The 8,272-nt window shown below is 51.2% G+C and overlaps 1 protein-coding gene and 1 long non-coding RNA gene across 2 annotated transcripts in view; one reads left to right on the top strand and one right to left on the bottom strand.

Moving 5' to 3' along the window:
- Positions 1-386, bottom strand: part of Ccl27 (chemokine (C-C motif) ligand 27) — a 4,394-nt gene extending 4,008 nt beyond the window's left edge. Inside the window, exons 1-2 of the mRNA XM_005401044.2 lie at positions 367-386; positions 23-90 (exon numbers count right to left, since the gene is read on the bottom strand). The gene's annotated coding sequence lies outside the window, so the exon portion shown is untranslated. The remainder of the gene's footprint in view (positions 1-22; positions 91-366) is intronic.
- Positions 387-2,628: 2,242 nt separating this feature from the next.
- On the top strand, positions 2,629-2,904 carry LOC102020795. The gene is made up of 2 exons (XR_263544.1): positions 2,629-2,721; positions 2,838-2,904. It is a non-coding gene; the product is annotated as an uncharacterized LOC102020795 (long non-coding RNA).
- The last annotated feature ends 5,368 nt before the right edge of the window (positions 2,905-8,272 follow it).

Genomic DNA, 8,272 nt, shown 5'->3' with positions numbered 1-8,272 from the left:
CCCCCGGCGCCGCCGCACTCACTCCTCCTCCGACTCCAGCGCCACCTCGTATCTGCGCACTCCCGGCATGGCCTGGGCTCCGACCGTCTCCTGGGGGCGGCACGGTTGGAGCGCGTCCCCCAGCCCCAGTCCCCCCCTCCGCCATTCCCGGGACGGGGCTAGTGGTCAGGTAACCGAGGCCGGGGCCGGCCGGAAGCCAGTGCCCCTCGGCACGGGGGATTGGGGGCTTCGGGGACACTAGGCATCAGGGCGTTAGGGGCACGGTTATTTCGGGGCCGGAGGTGTGGAGGGGCAGGGCAAGGGTCTGGCGGGCGTGGCGCAGGGAGCTGCGGGGCCCGGGTGAGGAGCTTCAGGGGCTGGGGTCACCTGGAGGGGGGCCGAGGGGTTGGCGCAGCCTAAACTCCCGCCCTCTCTGGCTCCTCCCGGAAGCGGGCCGTTACCATTACGTCACAGGGATGCTCTGCTCTCCAGGGGTGGGGCTCGCCGTCACCCGGAAGAGGCGGAGCCAGCACCTCTTCCAAGGGGCGGGGCCAGAGCGTCACTCTACGGGGCGGAGCCAGTGCCTTCCAGGGTTCATTAAATCGCGCGGGCGCAGGACCCTCTTCTACAGGGACGGAACAGATCGTGGAGCTACGCCCTGGGAGGCTGCGGCCTCAGCGCCAGGCGGCAATAAAAGGGCTCCGGGCCTCTGCCCAGTACGTTTTTCCAGCTCCCTCCCTTCCCCTCCTTGGCTTCTGACCTGCCAGTTGCCTTTCTGTCTGTCCCGCTCCCCTTGCGTGACCTTCGGCTGAGAAGGAACAACACGCTGCCCCCTTTTCCAAGAGCTCAGCCCACAGCAGGCCAGGCTATGGAAATACTTGTTAGCTGAGTGGCCTTGGCCAAGTCCCTTAGCGGTCAGAATGTGTTGAGCTGAGGCCAGTCATTCAGTCAGCAGCTGTTTACTGAGCGTCTGCTGTGTGCCAGGTACTGTGGTGGACACAGATTCGGTGGAAAGAGAGCCTGCGAGGTGGGGGAGGCGGGATCGGAGAGGACGGTGAACGGCAGGCTGGCCTGGGCAGGGCAGTGGGGGCAACACCCGAGCCGAGAAGGGCCTCAGCCTAGTGCGTGGGGCTGGAAGGAACTTCCTAGCCAAGGGCGGTACCCGGGCAGGGCTGGTGTGGGGTGTGTGTGTGGGCAGGTGGCTGGACTGACGGTGCGGGACCCAGTGACCAGAAGTGAGGAGGGGGAAGTTTTCTCAGGCTGAAAAGGGAAGCATGGCTCTCCCCCGCTGTCCCCCACGGCACCCTCTCTCCCTTTCTTAGCTTGAGCCACGGATAATCAGCGGACAGATCCGTGGGTTTCACAAGGCTTTCTGAGCAGCAGTACAGTCCGGATGTGGAGAGGCTGGGCTCTTGCCACACCTGCTTTCTCACGTGAACGCACTCACACGCACACGCACACTGCAGACCCTGTCCTGGTGGGGTGGGTGTGGTGCAGAGCCGCTGGAGGCCTGTCCTTGGTTCCCCGGGCCTGGGTGGCTCCCGAGCGTCTCTCGGGCGCAGGGCTCCCTCTGGTGCTGTCGCGGCGAACTGCTGCGGCGCCTGCCCTGAGGGAGAGGCAGGCGCGGTCCTGGGCTGGACTGCTGGAGGCCGGAGGCCGGGCTGGGACTTGGCAGGGGACTTCTTCAGTGTCTGGGTGATTTGGTGCACCCATGCCCATCCGGGGCTGCACTGAGCTCGTGTCCTTCGGTGTGGTGAGCCTGGAGTTGGGTAAAGTGGGACCCTGGAAGGCCCTGGTGAGGGGCAGACGCTGGGGACCACATCTGGAACTTGTTTTAGAGACGTCTTGCAGGAGGGACTGGGCAGGAGGCAGAGGGACACGGGGCGGGGGTGTGGAGGCCGGCGTGGAGGAGGGAGAAGGTGGAAAGGAGGAGCCTGGACACTCCCCTCAGCCGCTGACAAGGACAGAGAACCCTGCAGTCAGCCTTGAGAAGATACCAGACACTTTCTCTGGAAGTAAGTCCTCAGAATATTTGGGCTCGCTCAGAGCTGAGGGGTGCGGATTAGCATTAGGGCTTTAAGGATCCCCGAGGTAGAGGACAGCGTCCCTGGCCGGAACCGAGGAGGGCTTTGTGCAGTGCTGTAGCTTTAGTGTTGTGCTCACCTCTGCTCACTTGCACTGCCCTCTTCTTCCTCTGGGAAGCCGGGCTGGAGGAGACAGGGTCCTGGGGAGACCAGAGCAGCCGGAGGCTCCCCATGCATGCACTGACACATGTAGGGACGCCTGGGCAGTGACACATGCATCATACAGGCTGCACACACGGGACACAGGCATGCCCGCACCGCTCAGGCATGCACAGCCTGCGCAGGAATGCCTGGGTGTACGCGCGCCGTGCAGGCGCACACGGTCACCGGAGGGGACAGCCGTTCAGCACGTGCACAGTCTGGTCCATTCTCAGCCTTGGACGTTACATGAGCTCAGCTTCCTGCCCAGGACTATGCTTTGATCCTCTGTGCCTCTGCCCTTACTGTTTAAACCCTTGTTCCATTTTATCCCTGTGCTGACGTGAGAACATCAGTGCCCTGGGAAGAGGCTAGGTGCCGTGGGAGAGGCCGTGGAAGACGCAGAAGGACCGTCGGCGGAGTCTCTGGAGCAGCGGGTGTGCGGGAGTCCTGCGTGTGCCCTGTGTGAGGGCCCAGGGTATGAAGCTGCATCTGGACAGAGCAGGAGGAGGATGTGAGGGTGAGAGTCTCCAGTGAGTGTGCGTGTGTGTGTAAGCCTGGGGGAGGCTGTGGCTGTTTCCTGTTCACAGCCCCCTGCAGTTTTCATTTTCTACACCCGCAAACTCTCCCTTCCAGTGTACAATAAAGAATTCGACTGGACTTTCCCCTTCCATCTGGTGTATAATAAAGTATTTGACTGGCATTTGTCCCTGGTTCTTGAGAAGACTAAACCTTTGAGATTTCCCAAGTACAGACATGATCTCTGACTTACGATGATTTGCCTTAGGGTTTTTTGCCTTTACAATGTTACAGTGATACGATATGCACTCAGTATCAAGCATACCTCAGATTTTGATTTTTTTCCAGCTCTGTGATGTGCAGGACAATACTTTTTTTTTTTTTTTTTTTTTTGGGACGGCCTCACTATGTAGTTCAGGCTGTCCTTCAACTCACTATGTAGCCTAGCCTGGCCCTGAATTCACACAACCTTCCTGCCTCGGCCTCCCGAGTGCTAGGATTACAGGCGTGTGCCACCACCCCTGGTTTACGTCTTTGAGGTGGTAGGCAGTGAACCACAACTCCCAATCAGCTGTGTGATCATGAGGATACATGGCCGAAACTACAGCATACTGCATTGCTAAGCTAGAATGTTTAGTAGGATAGGTGAAGGTGAATTAAATACATATTTGACCTAGGATGGTGATGGCGAACCTTTTAGAGCTTTCAGTGATAACCACTGGTGTGGCACGTGTGCCATAGATTTGCCACCACTGACCTAGGGTACTTTTAGTTTATGATGGTTTTTGGGAGGTCATAACCCCAACATAAGTTGGGCATTTGTAACAAGAGTCTTCTCTACATTCATGAACAACTTTTTTTGTTGGTATTTTGTTTTTTTGAGATGGTCTTCCTATGTAGTTCTGGCTGGTCTTGAACTCACTACTTAGCCCAGGCTGGCCTCGAACTCATGGCAACCCTTCAGCCTCAGCCTTCCAAGTGCTAACCATGAACCCTTTGGCTTACACCTGGGCTTATGCTGAAGGATGACTCAAGGTGGAGGCGGGTCGCTATAACGGTATGATTGGAGGGAGGGGACTCTGGGTCAGCCTGAACAGCAGGGAGAAAAGGGGTGGGCCTTGACTTCCAGTATGTGGCCAACAATTCAATAATGCCTGTGTAATGATAGTTCAGTTAAAACGACACCAGGCTTATAGAACTATTGCTGAGCACGCTGATGGGCCATGCAAATCCTGTGTCTCCTCAGCAAGGGAATTACATTTGAGGGCCTCCCAGACTGTCTTGTGTCTCATTATTTGGATGTTCCTGATGTAGGACCTAGGCCTCATATGTGCTAGGCAGTGCTCTCCCACTGAGCTGCATCCCTGGCCTGTTATATTTTGAGACATCTCAGTAAGTTGCCCTGACTGGATTCAAAGTTGGGCTCCTTCTGCCTTAGTCTCCTGAGGAGCTGGGGTTACAAGTGTGTGCCACCCCGCACAGCTAAGCAGCGCTTTCGTAAATTTTGTGAGTCATCGTGGTAAATTACCCAAACAAGGCTTGTGCGGACGGACCTCCCAGACTTGTAGCCAGTTGGTCAGCCATGTGGGTGGCTTGGGAACCCTACTTGCAGTTGGCATGTAGAGTAGGGCAGTCTTGTTGGAGAGCTTCCGCCTAAGCCTGTGAGGTTTGATAACTGGGTGCTTAGTGTCAGAATGAGTGCAGTGCTGAGTTGGTAGCAGGGTACTTCTCACTGGCTGTGTGCCCTTTGCATCCCTCTGGGAGAACACTTCTCTCCCTTTCACAGCTTTTCTCAATAACCTCCCTACGTCCATTCCTCACTCTGACAGTGTCACCGCCAGCAGTTTGGACAAGGTGTGTGTGTGAGTGTGTGTGGTTACCTTTCGGAGAAGTTTGCAGTGTTTCAACCTCGGAGTTACTTGAATTAGTCCCAAGCCCAGGAGTCAGGGTTTGCTTCAGGATTAGAAGCCCGAGGAAGGCATGTCCTTCCTCTTCCCCAAATTTCTCCTCCCTACCTCTTCTCTGCGGTCTGAAGACCCCTGGGGGTAGCAGCAGTGGGAAACCTGGGACAGAGCCTGAGTCCCAGGCCCCTTGAGCACAATCACAGGAGAGGGCAAAGCCAGGAAGATCCCTTCTTGGGTTCTGCACATCTCCCTAGGCCCAGCATGCTGCCTGAGCATTCATCACCTGAGGCCCACTCCTTCCTTGCACAGAGCTAAGGACGATTTGGAGGCAGGTCCAGCTTCCCCTCTCACATTTCTGGGCCCAAAGCATTTCACCCTTTAGCCTGGGCAGCAGTGCCCCTCACCTCCATTCGCTCATCTCCTGTAGCTGTTGGGAATAGCTAGAGGGGAGTCTGGCCTCGAACATCCCCTTCTACCATGCCCTTCCCATCCTGGGAACTGAGAGGGATTTCCGCGCAGGGGCTGGTCAGCTCACCGAGAGGGAGGGAAAGCAGGGGTGAGGGAGCCTGTGAAGCTGGTTCGCCGCACAGTGGTTCCCCGCTTGGCTGAGGCCAGTGAGACAGAACATGCTTACATGCGATGTGAAGTGGGTCTGTGTCTTACCGGTAAGCAGCCAGGGACAACAGAAGCCTAGGTTCCTAGTGAACCAGGCCTCCGAGTTCAGGAGAGCTGCCTAGGGCACATGAAGTCTCAGCACCCACGCTCCACTTGCAGGGCAGCTGAGGGAACCTGGAAACAGCTCTTACTGGACTTTGTCCCTGGGGATAATGCGGTTTGCTGGGTGACAGCGTGGAAGGGCTGTTTCTGACGAGGACAGAAGAGAAGCTGATCTGCTCCAGCTCCCTCAAAGGGTAGTCCCCACACTCTACAGCTACTCTAAGAGAGCTATAAATGAGGAAGGGTTGAGAGTGGGACTGGATTTATCCCAGGCCTCTCCAAGAACTGTTCTACAAGACCCAAGAGACAGGCCAGGGGAGGAAACCTCCGAGGACGGACTACCGTGAGGTGCTCTTCTGTTCCCCATTTCCTGCGCTAGGTTGTGGTTTTTTTTTTGGTCTTTTTGAGACAGGGTCTCCCTACGCATTTCAGGTTGACCTTGAGCTCACTTTGTAGCCCAGACTGGTCTCGAACTCTCAATGATCCTCCTGCCTCAGCCTCCCGAGTGCTGGGATTACAGGTGTGCACCACTACACCCGGCTGCCCTAGGTCATGTGATGTGGCAAGTTTAACTGTGGACCTGCTTTTCTGCTCCATCCTTCATCCATCCTTCTATCTCTCCTTCCATCCTTCCTTCCTTCCTTTCTTCCTTCCATCCATCTATCCCTCCATTCATCCTTCCTTCCATCCATCCATCCATCCATCCTTCCATCCTTCCATCCATCCATTCATCCTTCCATCCATCCATTCATCCTTCCTTCCTTCCATCCATCCATCCATCCTTCCATCCATCCATTTATCCTTCCATCCATCCATCCATCATCTACCCATCCATCCTTCCATCCATCCATTCATCCTTCCTTCCATCCATCCATCCATCCATCCATCCATCCATCCTTCCATCCATCCATCCATCCTCCCATCCATCCTTCCTTCCATCCATCCATCCATCCACCCATCCATCCATCCATCCATCCATCCTTCCATCTTCCATTCATCCATCCATCCATCCTTCCTTCCTTCCATCCAGAGTCTGTATGTTTACCCACTGTCTTCATCAACCTGTTCTTTCCTCTTCCATCTTTCTTTTCTTCTATCTTTATATATCTTCCTCTTCACTTACTCTATGTCCAGTCATTATCCATCTATTAATATATCCATTTGTCTATCATTATGGTAATTAATATTTGTTGATACTTAAATACCTTGCTAAACTTTTCAAGTTCATTATCTCATGACAACTCTAAGAAGGTGGTATGGGCTGTTTTTGTTCATGCAGACCACTTGTCCATACTCCTTTTATGTTCCTTTAGGGAAACTCCTCTCCCAATTCATGTGGTCAGTTGTCAGGGTGGTGGAGTGGTCTAAGGTGCCAGACTCACACTCTGCCTCCCAATTCATGTGATCTCGGCGGGAGGGGGGGCTCTCAGCCACAGTGCTAAGATATGAGCATCCTGTCCCCTGGACACTGCTGATAGACTGAAGAGCTGAGTAGGTGTTAGAAGCACAGTTAACCAGAGCTTTCCATGCGATTTGAAGTTTGGATTCGAGAAGAAAGAGGGGCTCTGTTTTTTTTTTTTTTTTTCTTGAAATGTACAAATTTATTTATTTATTTATTTGGGTACTGGGAGTGAAACTCAGGACCTTGCGCTTGCCAGGCGGGCGGTTATGCCACTGAGCTATATCCCTGGCCCCAGACAAATTTATTTAAAACACAAATTTAAAAAGATTAAGACAAGAAGAAACAAAAATGGAATAAGTCTATGCTCTTTAGAAAATTTGAATTTGTAATCAAAATTTCACATAAAGAACATTCCAGACTTAGCTGTTTTCACTCAAGTTTTGATAAACATTTACTAATAAATATTGTCAATCTTACACAAATTTTTAGGAAAATAGAGAATGTTGTAACAATCCTCAATTCATTTTACAAAGGTGGCATGGATCTATACTAAAACAAGATAATTTGGGTGTGATAAATCAAATTTTTCATGAACATAGGTATAAAACTTCTTAGTGAAATGTTAAGAAATTGAATCCAGAAATATATAAGGATACTAAATCTTAAGTGACACTTATTTCAGGAATGCAAGGTTGATTTAATATTTGAAAATCAATGTAGGGGCCAGGGATATAGCTCAGTGGCACAAGCACCTGCTTGGCAAGCACAAGGTCCTGAGTTTAACTCCTGATACTAAAAAAAACCAAACAAAACTAATAAAAAAGCCAATCAGTGTAATAAAAGAGAAGCTCATCATGGTGACTCATACCAGTAGTTCCAGCTCTTAAGAGGCTGAAGCAGGAGGATCACAAGTTTGAGTCCCACTAAATTACCTGCTAGGTAATTTAGTGAAACCCTGTCTCAAAAAGGGGCCAGAGACTTAGCTCAGTGGGAGAGCATCCCTGGCTTTGATCCCTGGTACTGCAGAAAGGGGAAGCAAAACAAAAGGAAAAAGGAATAAGGCACTTTGGTATGAAATAGTATTGGAGGTTCTAACCAATACAGTTAGGAAGATAACTAACTAACTAAATAAGAAATAGGAGAAAAGCAAAACTAAATTTAGCAATCATGTAGAAAGTGTCAAAAATAAAAACTTTAAAAACTACTCAAACTAATAATTTACTAAGATCACTAATATATAATAATATACACAAAGCAATTTCATTTCTATATGCTAGCAACAAGCAACTAGAAAATTTTATTTACAATAGCATAAAAACAGAAAACACAAAATATTTAGGAATAAATTTAAGAAAGAATGTGCAAGATCTTTACACTGAAAAACCCAACATATTTAAGAAAATTTAAATGAATGAAGAAATATACTGTGTGGTTTGGGAGTCTCATTGTTATTAAAATATCAATTATGATCATAAATCTCAATTGTAAACTTAATAGGATGGTTTCTAAAATGAAACTGACAAGTTATT

Source organism: Chinchilla lanigera, unplaced genomic scaffold (assembly GCF_000276665.1).
Source record: "Chinchilla lanigera isolate Chin_1 unplaced genomic scaffold, ChiLan1.0 scaffold00071, whole genome shotgun sequence".
NCBI lineage: Eukaryota > Metazoa > Chordata > Mammalia > Rodentia > Chinchillidae > Chinchilla > Chinchilla lanigera.
The sequence above is the reverse complement of the archived record's forward strand: the minus strand, read 5'-3'. Positions and strand labels throughout refer to the sequence as shown.